A 14,099-nucleotide genomic window follows, 5' to 3' on the forward strand; every position below is an offset into this window, starting at 1 on the left:
TGACGCGCCCAGAGGGAGTGATCGGGTAGCAGCGCGGTGTGATTGGTCGGGGAGTGGAAACACGCGCTGAGCGGAACCGGATCGTAGGGATAGCGCGTGGGGATTGGGTAACTGAGGAGCGGTGCCGACGTTGAGGTCCGCATCCGCTCCGTCTCCCGGGAAGAAGGGGTATATAAGGTGATGCACAGAGGAGCAGGGGGCAGAAGTGGAACCATCTAAGAATGAAGACGAAGGTGCAGAGATAGAGCCCGGAGAGGAGAGTAATGGAGAGTAGAGGAGAGTACGGTATAGTGTGTAGCCAGCGAGAGAGAACGGTCTACACGAGCTGAGTAATGTATAGTGTGTAGCCAGCGAGAGAGAACGGTCTACACGAGCTGAGTAATGTATAGTGTGTAGCCAGCGAGAGAGAACGGTCTACACGAGCTGAGTAATGTATAGTGTGTAGCCAGCGAGAGAGAACGGTCTACACGAGCTGAGTAATGTATAGTGTGTAGCCAGCGAGAGAGAACGGTCTACACGAGCTGAGTAATGTATAGTGTGTAGCCAGAGAGAGAGAACGGTCTACACGAGCCGAGTATGCATACGGTGTAGCCAGAGAGAGAGGAAGGTCTACACGAGCCGAGTATGCATACGGTGTAGCCAGAGAGAGAGATGCAAAGTCTACACGAGGCGAGTGGAGCGTGTAGCAGAGGCGCAGAGTCTACACGAGGCGAGAGAGGAGTGTAGCCGAGGCGCGGAGTCTACACGAGGCACAGAGAGCCAGCAGCACAGAATCCAGAGTCAAGAGAAGCGCATTGTGAAGAAGAGAGGCCACGCGTTGTATTGTTACAAGTCAAGATTTAATAAAAGAAGTGTGTTCCCGTCAAGGAGTTTCCTGCCGTCATTTCCAATACTTCACATAGAGAGAGAGTAACACATAGGCACAGAGAGGAAAGTAATTGTTGGAGGCAGTACAGAAAGTAGGCTTCCATCCTCTGTGAATGCTTCTCAGGCTCATGCTCTGCACCCTGCCTCGTCAGAATCTACGTTCACTTAGCTGCCCTAGGTAAACTCGGCCAAAAATGTATACTTTATACAGTCGGGTGTGTCAACATTAGAAAGACATTGTTTTTGCAACAGCAACCCAATAAACATTCTGCCAGCCTTCAGGGTTGCTCGCCTAGAATACCCCCCCCCCCACCAGCCAGAAGGCTATATGGCTTAAAGGTGGATCTTATTATCCCTTTTATGATTTAGCATTATCCCTGCTGGGTCCACCATCGGAGATCCATCGCTCTCATTTACAGGCACGCCGAGCCGGGCTGGCCGGTCGGCATGGTGCGGTGAAGTCGCTTCGTGAACCAGCCACGTGCGGGAGAATATGGCGAAGGCACGAACACTTATTGACCCGTAGTGGGATGTTTTTGTTTGTTTTGTACCGGGTCACTGGGGTTGTCTGCCGCTTTTATCACAAAGAGCCACGGGGTCTTCTTTAATGTCCACGTGGGTAGACGCGAGATCGGTTGAAACGTCTCGCGTGAAGGATGGCTCCGCTGACTGCGCACACACGGGTTGTTCGAGTCCAGGCCAGGGGGGAGAGACACCAACCGACTACCGATGATGTCATGGCACAGGGCGATGGGCGATCGTGCGCGTGGTGGGCGCGTGTCCACTGTTGGCTGTGGTGGTGGACGCGGTAGCGTGCGACTTGGCGATTGTTTCTACGATCTGGGCGGCGTCTGTGTAGAAGTATGGCGGATTTTGCACTGCGCGACAAATCCGTTGACCTGATTCCCGCTCACGGCCAACATTGGTGGCAAATATTTCCACCGGTGCTGAACTCCCCCGCCCCCCCCATATATACTCAAAGTGAAATGAGTTCCTGGTGTGGTGTGTAATATCACTAGATAAATGTGTCCAAAACACCCCATTTTATGCCGTGTTGGCGTTCATAGGTGTTCAATAACAGCACTTGCCCCTGCGGTCTGTTGAGGCTATGCAGGGATCTTTTGTCTTTGTTACATTTTGCCCGACTGAAATGCCCATATACCGTAGCAGTCATTGGAATCAACATGAATGTCAGAATATTATAGCTTAATGAAACCGGTTGTGTGATTTTTTTTTATATTCTCGGAATACCTGTTTTAAATACAACAGGATGTTTCACAGATAAAGTTACGTTAGTAATGATGATGTTGATGGTAGTGATAGCATTGTGAGTGATGATTGTATTTATTTTGGTAGGGGTAATGATGTTGAGGATGGTGGTTGTTGTTTGGGGTAGTTATGATGATGATGGTGTTGGTAATGGTGACAATCGTTCATGATTTACATGATTATGATAGGCACAATAATGATTATGACGTTCATGATCACGATGATAATGGCGGTGATGACTATGATGATGTTGATTGTTGGAGGAGGTTATGAGGATGCCGACAATGGGGGAGATGATAATGATGTCATTGTAATGACAACAATAGTCATGCTGTTGGTATTGGTATTGCATTGTTATGGTGATCATGATGATTTTCCCACGTGTACACGTGCAGCCCTTTGATCAATCCACAGCTGAATGAGTGCTTTCCCACACCATACAGATTATGGGGACTATTTGACGATCGTCTCTGTGGCGAGGCCTTAAATAGACAGAGGGGGCGGAGAGAGGGAGGGGTTAGAGAAACGTCGTATGCTAGTATTTAATTTATTATTTTATCTTTATACGTGACTTTACCGAAAGAACCAAAGAGTAATTCCTGCAGTCACGAAAGCTCCAAATTAAGATAACGGTGGTCCTCATGAAGCAGTCTGACGATGTCGCTGTTGCCCCTTGAGTGAGCTGCAGAACTCTCCATCACAAGGTGCACTTAGATTCAGTGGCTACTTTCCCCATTCGAACATGTGATGACACCCTGAGTCCTATAATATTTTAATACCACCGTCCGACGAGCAATGATTCCGGAAATTATTCGAAGAACCGTCCGACCAAGTCTAGGGCACGAGGAGTCAAATCTTGCCTTTGGAACACGGAGCCAGTCAATCGCAATCAGACTGGGTGCTGCTATATGGCAACAGACTGTGAAGCTTTGTGTTCAGCTGCTCATAACATTGGTCTTCCGATTGATTTTGACGCACAGACGCAATATTTTCTGACCGGGGTTGTGAATTGCGGGAAAATAAAAATGTATTCCAAATTTTTTGTTATGATACTGTACCACGCACCAGCGGTGTACCGCCAATACGGTGTAATGCAAGGACATCTTCTAATATAGACCCACATGAAACATTTAACACGTAGGCTTTCGCGACCAATATAATTCATAATAGAGGTTTTTGGGAAACGTCGTACTCAGATTGTCAACGTTGTGGCTTGGCTCTCCAACAAACTGGTGTGATGTACTCGTGACGTATTGGCATGTTCTGTTTACGTGACAACCCTTACTACTTTGCTGTGTCGGGTGGTGGCGGGTTTAACGACACATTTCTGTATTTACGTGATCTAACCCAAAAAACCTCTATTATGCACATGGAAGATGTTGCACCATTTGGGTGTTAGAAAACGCGTAATAAAAAAATCAGTGATTTTATTTCATGTAATGAATGCAACTGTGCAGTTAATTCATCCCATAATCCATAGCATACGTCAGCGTAAACATGTTTTCACGGGGATTGTTTAACGACTCTCCACGGTGTACCGCAGGTTACAGGACCCACGATTTGATCCCCCACAGGAACGCGGATTATTGGATTATTATTGGACTTACATTTTTCACAATGACGATACAGTATTAATTATTTTATTTAGTATACTATATAATATTGTATATGTGTACAGCTAATTATCATACTCCACATGTACATTACTACTAATATAGCACTATATAGCACTTTATAAGTGGCTCTACATGTGGAGAATGTTATGCATGCCAGACAAAATTATTTGTAGCATCGTTGTGCAGAATATAAGTACAGTAATAATAAATAAGCAATGTCTCCTTCAAATATCTGTCCCTCTACGTAATTTTATTTTTTATATTAACCAAGTGTACTGATGTACCAATGAGCTCAAACAACAATAATTAGCACGTTAAATGCTTGTGGACATGACAATTCACCTTTTTGGAGAGTCTTATGACATAATCTTGGCTAGTTTGTTATGTAGTCTAACCAAAATAACTATTGTAAATAACCACCCAGGAATGTCTGTCCTTAACGCTCGTGACCTCACTCCACATCGACCAGCCCGCCTCATTAATATTCATGAGCAGGTGACGTCCTCCAAATGGACCCCCCACCCCTCCTCACTGGCGGAGCTAGTGGGGGGTGGGGTGGCACGTGCCCCCCCAATGATCCGATCTAAATCCCTAATTTCGATCGGATCATTGGGGTTTATTAGTAATAAATCGGCATTTTGCGACCCCCACTGCCACTGTATAGCATACTATTATGTGCCAGGGACTCTATGAGATGATATGACAATAGTCTGAGTCCATAATTGGCAATAAGTAACGTCAAAGCAGTTATAAGTGACTCAGAATTGTGCGCAGTTGCGTATACAGTACACGACTTCCCTGAAGGCATATCTTAAGTGAGCGCGATGCCGATCACACACAGTTCGAATTCGACCCTCGATTGATGGCTGCACACATCGCCGCACACGCGTCGAATAAAAAGCAAGGGACAAGTCCTTACTTACTAACAACTATCATTTTTCATTGCTGGAGGAGTTGCCACCCCTACCTGAAAATCCTGGCTCCGCCATTTCCCCTCATTAATAATCCAAAACGGGTAACTTCACTCAATATGGAGTACTCCCCCTGCCCCTTACTAATAACACTGTAAGAAAAATTGTCCCTGGGTCGTAAGTATTATTTTCTAATTGCGTATGCCTCAAAAGTACAGAAAATGGCTATTCCCCCCAAAAACTTCGCTTTTGTGACCAGGACAGTGATATTTTTAAATGTACCTATTTTCATTGAGCATTCCAGATAGATTCAGTGCGGAGTAAACTTGGAGTAACTTCGAGAACATTCTAGAACTTTCCAGTAATATAAATACTAGTATAAATACAGGGGCCTTAAGCCCACCAGTTCAGTTTAGTTCCAGCTGCCGAAGTGGATATATATCTGCATTTTTCTGAGATGGCATTAAGCGGCTGCAAGCATCCGGCAGACGCATTTTGCTATGTCTGCGGCCAATTTATCAATACAAGAGCGAAAAAGTACCTGTTGAAGCATCTGCTAAGATGTGTGAGGCCCACAAGGCATATTTACGATATTTCGGCATGCCTGTCGGGGATCAAGACAAACCCTGGGCACCTCATTTCACCTGCCAGCAATGCAAAAAAACTATGGAATGTAAGATGGACAATTGTTGCTCGGAATTTTATATTATAAAATATAAAAAATTGTAAAACTTTTTTATTTTAAAATGTTTTACAATTTTCAATGCAAGTCAGAGAGCGAGGAAGATGTAGATCCAGATGACATTTTCAGAGGTGGAGCCGAGGAGAGAAACCAAAAAGACCTCAACGACTTGATCAGAGATCTTGGTCTCACCAAGTCCAATGCTGAGCTTTTGATGTCTCGGCTCAAGCAGTGAAACTGGTTGAATGCAAGTGTGCAAGTCGCAGATCAGAGGAAGCGTCACCAACCTTTTTGCAGCTTCTTCACCCGTCAAGATGGGCTCTGCTTCTGCCACAATGTGACCAGTCTGTTCGAGGCAATCGGAATCGCCTGTAACCAGAATGAGTGGCGCCTCTTCATTGACAGCTCATCCAGGAGCCTCAAAGCCGTGCTGCTCCGTAATGGTAATAAGTACCCGTCTCTTCCCCTGGCTCGCTCGGTGCACCTCAAAGAGGATTACAACAGCATCAAGACCTTGCTGGATGCCTTGAAGTATGATGAGTATGGCAGGGAGGTCATCGTAAACTTAAAAATTGTGGCATTCCTGAAAGGTCTCCAAGGCGGTTTTACCAAGTTTCCCTGCTATTTTTGCCTTTGGGACAACAGGGACACCAAGGCGCACTACCACAGGTGGGACTGACCACAGCGGACCGAGTTCTCTGTGGGGAGGAACAACGTCAAGTGGGAGCCACTGGTGGACCCCCGGAAGGTGCTGATGCCACCACGGCACATCAAAGTGGGCCTTATGGAACAATTTGTCAGAGCTGTAGATAAGGAGTCGGCAGCCTTCAAGTACCTTCAAGACTACAGTGGAACCTCGGTATACGTCGTTAATTCGTTCCAGAAGGTAGGACTTATACCGAAAATGACGTATACCAAACGATTTTTTCCCATAAGAAATAAAGGGAAAGGAAATAATCCGTTCCAGAGGAAAATAAATTATATTTTATATGGCATATTATACATTAATGGGGTTGTATAAAATAATTTAGACACTAATTACGAAAATGCTTACAGAAGCCACGCGCTGCTGGCAGCTGCGCTGGCCACGTGGCGTGTCTCAACCCCGCAAGTAGCACGCGCCTCGACCTGGGGCCCTCCATGGGGGCAGCCCTCCACGTCCCCCGCACCTCTCCTCTACGTCCCCCGCCCCTCTCCACCACGCTACCCTGCCCCTTTTCCCCACATCCCCCGCCCCTCTCCCCCACGCCACGCCACCCCGCCCCTCCCCCCCACGTCCCCCGCCTCCCCCCGCTACCCCACCACTCTCGCTTTGTTTGTGAACGGGGCATACGCGGGTACTGTACGCGGTGACTCATCCCGACCCACACAAGTTTTAGCAAAGGCGTCGTATCCCAAGCAAGACGTCGTATCCCAAGATATATTTTTTTATACGTATACGACGTATACGACGTATACCAAATTCGACGTATTCCAAAGCGGTTGTATACCGAGGTTCCACTGTACTTCCCGAAGCTGTCTGAGGCAAAGGTGAAAGCTGGTGTTTTCGTCGAATCACAGATAAAGAAGATCCTGGAGTGCAATGAATTCCCCAAGAAGCTCACAAGTAAGGAGAAAGCGGCTTGGAACAGCTTTGTCGCAGTCGTTCGGGGCTTCCTGGGAAATCACAAGGCCGAAAACTATGTGGAGCTGGTTGAGACTCTGGTGAAGAACGATGGCACAATGGGCTGTAGGATGTCCCTCAACGTCCATTTCCTTTATGCTCATCTTGATAAATTCAAGGAGAATATGGCAGCGCACTCGGAGGAAATGGGCGAGCGCTTCCACCAGGATATACTGGACTTTGAACGCCGCTACCAAGGACAGTATAATGAGAACATGATGGGAGGCTACATTTGGGGGCTGATTTATGAAAGTAATTTACAGTATAATTATACATCTTCAAAAACTACTCACTTCTAAATCTTTTGTAATAATTTTTGTATTACTTTAGTATAAATACATGTTAATTTCGATTCATATGTTTTTTTTCTGACTTTATGTGAACGAAAAGACACAAATTCGCCCGTTTTCTCATTGAAAATAGGTACATTTCTAAATATCACTGTCCTGGTCACAAAACCAAAGTTTGTGGGGAATAATAGCCATTTTCTATACTTTTTAGGCAGAAGCAATTAAAAAATAACACTTACTACCCAGGAACAAAAATTGTGTTACACATAGTGTAGTCATGCGTAAGTGATGTCACTCCACATCGAACAGCCCCCCTCATTAATAATCATGAGCAGATGACATCACTCCACATGGAGCACGCACCCCCCTAATTAATAATCATGAGCAGGTGACGTCACTCCACATCGAACAGCCCCCCTAATTAATAATCATAAGGTGACGTCCTCCAAATGGACACCTCCCCCCATTCATAATAATTAGCGGCTGACGTCACTCCACATGGGGGGCCGAGGTGCCTCCTCCCCCCTCCTCAGCGTTAACTTACAAACCTCACTACAAAGGCAAAACCCTCAAGTCAAGCAATCTCCGTAATGCTATTGAGACATCAAAGTAAAAAGGACGTCATGATGAACAAGGGATTATAACCTTAAAATGAAATAGGTCTGTGTCACTGCGCCCTTACAGATTGCACACGCATTGATGCAATGAATATCACGTCGCGGTCTGCTTTTCACTTGCAAGTTTCAGATTAACTGCAATACACCTGTCCTTGGACGGGCTAAAGGCTAGTTGTAAATAATTGAGCAGTTTTACATACAGTGAGGGAAAAAAGTATTTGATCCCCTGCTGATTTTGTACGTTTGCCCACTGACAAAGAAATGATCAGTCTATCATTTTTATGGTAGGTTTATTTGAACAGAGAGACAGAATAACAACAACAAAATCCAGAAAAAACGCATGTCAAAAATGTTATAAATTTATTTGCATTTCAATGAGGGAAATAAGTATTTGACCCCTCTGAAAAACATGACTTAGTACTTGGTGGCAAAACCCTTGTTGGCAATCACAGTGGTCAGACGTTTCTTGTAGTTGACCACCAGGTTTGCACACATCTCAAGAGGGATTTTGTCCCACTCCTCTTTGCAGATCTTCTCCAAGTCATTAAGGTTTCGAGGCTGACGTTTGGCAACTCGAACCTTCAGCTCCCTCCACAGATTTTCTATTGGATTAAGGTCTGGAGACTGACTAGGCCACTCCAGGACCTGAATGTGCTTCTTCTTGAGCCACTCCTTTGTTACCTTAGCCGTGTGTTTTGGGTCATTGTCATGCTGGAATACCCATCCACGACCCATTTTCAATGCCCTGGCTGAGGGAAGGAGGTTCTCACCCAAGATTTGACGGTACATGGCCCCGTCCATCGTCCCTTTGATGCGGTGAAGTTGTCCTGTCCCCTTAGCAGAAAAACACCCCCAAAGCATAATGTTTCCACCTCCATGTTTGACGGTGGGGATGGTGTTCTTGGGGTCATAGGCAGCATTCCTCCTCCTCCAAACACGGGAGTTGAGTTGATGCCAAAGAGCTCCATTTTGGTCTCATCTGACCACAACACTTTCACCCAGTTGTCCTCTGAATCATTGACAAACTTCAGACGGGCATGTATATGTGCTTTCTTGAGCAGAGGGATCTTGCGGGCGCTGCAGGATTTCAGTCCTTTACGGCGTACTGTGTTACCAACTGTTTTCCTGGTGTCTATGGTCCCAGTTGCCTTGAGATCATTGACAAGATTCTCCCGTGTATTTCTGGGCGGATTCCTCACCGTTCTCATGATCATTGCAACTCCACGAGGTGAGATCTTGCATGGAGCCCCAGGCGAGGGAGATTGACAGTTCTTTTGTGTTTCTTACATTTGCGAATAATCGCACCAACTGTTGTCACCTTCTCACCAAGCTGCTTGGCGATGGACTTGTAGCCCATTCCAGCCTTGTGTAGGTCTACAATCTTGTCCCTGACATTCTTGGAGAGCTCTTTGGTCTTGGCCATGGTGGAGAGTTTGGAATCTGATTGATTGGTTCTGTGAACAGGTGTCTTTTAATGGTAGGTTTTTACCCTTTTAACTGGTACAAAACTGACACCTTTATTCAAGGCATCATGTTTGCAATGACCACAACACAAGTAGTCAATAAAGCAAACAAAAAGAAGCAACTCTGATAAGGATAATAATATGCACTGTCCTTGAAGTTGATTGGCCCACACCCGAGACGGCTTTCTTTAGAGCCTAGTCCCCATTGGTGTAGGGCCAGATGACACCAGAAGGCGTACCAGTTAAAAGGGTAAAAACCTACCATTATATTTTGCCACTGGTAAAAGAGATCTCATAGTGTAAATGTTTACCCCGAACTCTCAATACTCTGATATTGCACTGTTTTTGAGTTGTACGCCTTCTGGTGTCATCTGGCCCTACACCAATGGGGACTAGGCTCTAAAGAAAGCCGTCTCGGGTGTGGGCCAATCAACTTCAAGGACAGTGCATATTATTATCCTTATCAGAGTTGCTTCTTTTTGTTTGCTTTATTGACTACTTGTGTTGTGGTCATTGCAAACATGATGCCTTGAATAAAGGTGTCAGTTTTGTACCAGTTAAAAGGGTAAAAACCTACCATTATATTTTGCCACTGGTAAAAGAGATCTCATAGTGTAAATGTTTACCCCGAACTCTCAATACTCTGATATTGCACTGTTTTTGAGTTGTACGCCTTCTGGTGTCATCTGGCCCTACACCAATGGGGACTAGGCTCTAAAGAAAGCCGTCTCGGGTGTGGGCCAATCAACTTCAAGGACAGTGCATATTATTATCCTTATCAGAGTTGCTTCTTTTTGTTTGCTTTATTGACTACTTGTGTTGTGGTCATTGCAAACATGATGCCTTGAATAAAGGTGTCAGTTTTGTACCAGTTAAAAGGGTAAAAACCTACCATTATATTTTGCCACTGGTAAAAGAGATCTCATAGTGTAAAGGTGTCTTTTATATAGGTAACAAGCTCAGATTAGGAGCACTCCCTTTAAGAGTGTGCTCCTAATCTCAGCTTGTTACCTATATAAAAGACACCTGAGATCCAGAAATCTTTCTGATTGAGAGGGGGTCAAATACTTATTTCCCTCATTGAAATGCAAATCAATTTATAACATTTTTGACATGCGTTTTTTCTGGATTTTGTTGTTGTTATTCTGTCTCTCACTGTTCAAATAAACCTACCATTAAAATTATAGACTGATCATTTCTTTGTCAGTGGGCAAACATACAAAATCAGCAGGGGATCAAATACTTTGTTCCCTCACTGTATATAAATTGCATTGGCATATGTGGTCATTGACACGGTAAAACTAGTCAAGATGGTGTGGTGATGTTGCAGTGTCAAGAAAAGTGCTTCATGGTGTCTTAAACTCTCTTCTCATTTGACAGCAATTGGAGAGTACAGCCACGTCTTTAGCTGCATGCAGTGAGGCATGGGGCGTCTGCGAGAATGCCGGCAATTCACGGAGCAAGACCAGAGGTCGAGCCATGCTGCCCACGTCTAGAGAGGTATTTGTATGCTTGAATAATAATAGTGAAAATTATTGTACAGGCAGACCTCGCTTAGCGCTCAAAATGTGTATGCTGGAGAAGTGGCCACTAATCAAATCGGCGCATAAAGGAGTTCATTAGACAATTGTATATATGGGGATGCATTCCCAACAGCTTTAATTCTTACATGTGTAATGCGAGCGTAGGCTGGGGCTTCGCCGCCCCAGCCCCTAAGCCATCAAGGCGACACGAGCCATCGGGTAAAGGGTTCAAGGGTGGAGCCCGCGGGCGCTAGGGGGTGGTATTATCTGGAAAGTTCTTAAGGGGTGTGGTGAAGGGCAGAGTCTGGGTGACGTGGGAAGGGGATATAATGGAGAGCCGGAAGGGGCTCGAGGTCAGTTGGTGAGAGCTGGAAGCTGGACCACGTCGCGGGTCTCCGTGAGCCATCGGCCACGTGGCGACGCGGAGACGGCTCCCAGCGCGCCGTCTGCCAGCGGTGAGCGGGAGCGGGGAAGCGGGACGCCAGCTCACGCGACGCGCCGAGAGCGAGAGAATGGCGTGAGAGCGGGACGCCAGCTCACGCGACGCGCCGCGGAACGTCCGAGAGAGCGGAACGCGAGCTGTCCATATAACGAAGAAATAAACAGACGGAGACACAGTCGCTTCTTCTTGGTTCTTTCGGTAAAGTCACGTAGAAGGGAAATAATAAAATAATAAAAATAAAACATAATAAGATACAATTTTCACGACGTTTCGGCCACAACGCAAGCAGCCGTCCTCAGGTGAAGAACAGGTCTGTCGGAAAGACAGCGTCTGAATGAACACAGTCGCTTGTCGTCGACCTGTATTATTGCACATGTATGAGCAATATATGAGGGCTTCATTGAGGTATTGGTAACATCACTAATAATACAGATGCTAAAACTTATTTTGGATAAGTAATATTTTAAAATACTTTTTTTTAAACACGCTTTAATGAAATGTACCGTATGAGTAATGGCAGAACTCCACAACTCCAGGAAGTGGCCCCGAGGCTTGCCATAATGTAAGGGACCGTGGTCAATTACAGCCTACGTAAGTTGAGCGTTGACAATTAGACCCAAGCCGAAACATAACATATAAAAAAAGATTGTTTCAAAATATATTTTTTATTTTTTTTGATAGAATATAGTATTGTCATTGATACGGCTATTTTAATGCACACAATGGACTGGAAGGACAAGATTAAAGGGCTCGTATAATGCACATGCATAATGTACGTTGACTCATTAATCGCCCCCCCTCCACTTTACGCAAGAGCGTGAAGTGTGGTCACCACATCTACGCCTCTATATAAGGAACAAAACAGGTGGACTTCTCCACAAATCTGTCTGTCGCCTGATGAAGCTAGTTGTAATACTGGCAAAACATCGTACTCAGATTGTAAATGTTGTGGCTTGGCTCTCCAACACACCAGTGTGCTGTACTAGTGACAAATTGGCATGTTCTGTTTACATTACAACCCTTACTAGTTGGCTGTGTCGGGTGGTGGTGGATTTTAACAACACATATATTTACACGATCTAACAAAACAAACCTGTTATGGATGATATTCGTCGTGAAAGCCTACGTGTTAAACGGGATATTCGATGTCCCCTGTGAAGCCGATGGCGTTTATTTTACGGCTCGTACATCTTAGTATTAACCAGGACGGCCTGTCGGAATAGAACCGCAAACCTCTGCAACAAGTGGCAAATGCACTACCGCTGAGCCACGTCAATTATTTTATTCATAAACTTAGGTTTCCACGGCCAGCGTTATGATGCATAGTTGATTTGTGGGCTTAATTGAGGAGTGTGTATGTTCTTCACCTGCTGTACATGGACGACTCGTAGACTGAACTCTTAGTAAGGGCTTGCGCCAGTTTATTAACACAGAGGTAACAAAACACACCAGAGGTAGGTGTCCCTACACTCAGTCCTTGACGCGGACGTCAGGCTCTATCTATTCCTAGCCTGGGCTATCTCTTGGCCTCTAACTCGAGTTGGGATGGGGGCTTATCCAACACCACCCGACCGAGGAGAGCAGCACCCCACGTAATCTTAACCGGCTCTTGCAGATTTCTCTGAGCCCTACCCCTGGCTGTATCTTCGGCTCTCCTACTCGTAGAACCCGGACGGGGGATCAGCCAACACCGTCCGGTCACGAGCAGGAGAGACCTTCTTAAGACGCTCACCATCCCGGGCTCCCACAACGACCCCGCTTTCGCCACGGGGTCCCCCTTAAGTATTTCCCGTGACATGACGTCATTGCGCCTCACAGCGCTCATGATGTCATGTCGTCATACTACTCTACACATGTGTAGTGAGTGACATTGGGGATGTCACTGTATGGTGCCGGACAGCATCGTGTGTGTTGCAGAGTGATGCCGGCTCTAGCAGAGCACGGCGTGCGATGCACTGTGTTGCCTCTGAAGAAGAACTTCTGCAACTCAGTTGGACTCACTACACATGGATTTCCTCCCATAAAATAAAAAACCCCTTCCAATTGAACATGTATTGCTCATCTATCCCAATGCTGGAAATTACTTGCAAAATTACTGAATTCGGATGACACATGCAATCATCATCCCCTCCTGCTGCCAAAAAAATGGCATGACCCTCGTTAAAAATATTCTTGAGACTTAGGATTTTCTGGGTCAGGAAGTGTAACAATAATAAAAATGTCCTTGTCCCTAACTCTTGTTTCTGTCCTCCTGACAGGTGGAGGTGAATGTGAGTGTGCGCCACATGTACCTGTACAGCCGCGAGGTGCGTGGGGTGGTGGCACGTCTCCGCGCCGAGTGTGGGTCACTGTCCGTGCACGCAGTTGCCTTGGCCCACACTCAAGGTGATCTGAACAAGGCCTTGGGACACGTTCGTAATGAGAAACAGGCAAATCTGCAAGCTTCTAGCATGCGATCGCGACGACCTACACGTGAGGTGGTAAGTCTTGAATAATAATAATTTAGTTGACAGTAATACCCCGGTTTATGTCGGGGATGCTTTCCTTAAATGTGCGACAACGAATACCGAAACGACGTAAATCAACGCAATTTTGCCACGAGGACTAAACAATGCTGAAGCCGTGTTAATGCGTGCATCTTCATCCTAGACGTATCCGCAACATTACATTCAATTACTAAAAATACTACACTCAATACTAGTTTCGGCAGTAAACGTTAAAACATTATTAGCAGTACATTATGAAAATAAAATCAC

General features: G+C 45.6%; 1 long non-coding RNA gene across 9 annotated transcripts in view; it reads left to right on the top strand.

The window, feature by feature from the left end:
• The window catches only part of LOC144950883 (uncharacterized), a 192,594-nt gene that overhangs the window by 8,256 nt on the left and 170,239 nt on the right, over positions 1-14,099 (top strand). For 7 of the 9 annotated variants that reach the window (XR_013640418.1, XR_013640420.1, XR_013640413.1 and 4 more), the window contains exons 1-3: positions 5,916-6,093; positions 10,759-10,878; positions 13,602-13,728. This is a non-coding gene — a long non-coding RNA (uncharacterized LOC144950883). Of the gene's footprint in view, positions 1-5,915; positions 6,094-10,758; positions 10,879-13,601; positions 13,729-14,099 lie in introns of those variants that run through there. The other 2 variants (XR_013640417.1, XR_013640416.1) reach the window with 2 other exon arrangements.

The sequence above is a fragment of the Lampetra fluviatilis genome, chromosome 59, assembly GCF_964198595.1.
Source record: "Lampetra fluviatilis chromosome 59, kcLamFluv1.1, whole genome shotgun sequence".
Lineage (NCBI taxonomy): Eukaryota > Metazoa > Chordata > Hyperoartia > Petromyzontiformes > Petromyzontidae > Lampetra > Lampetra fluviatilis.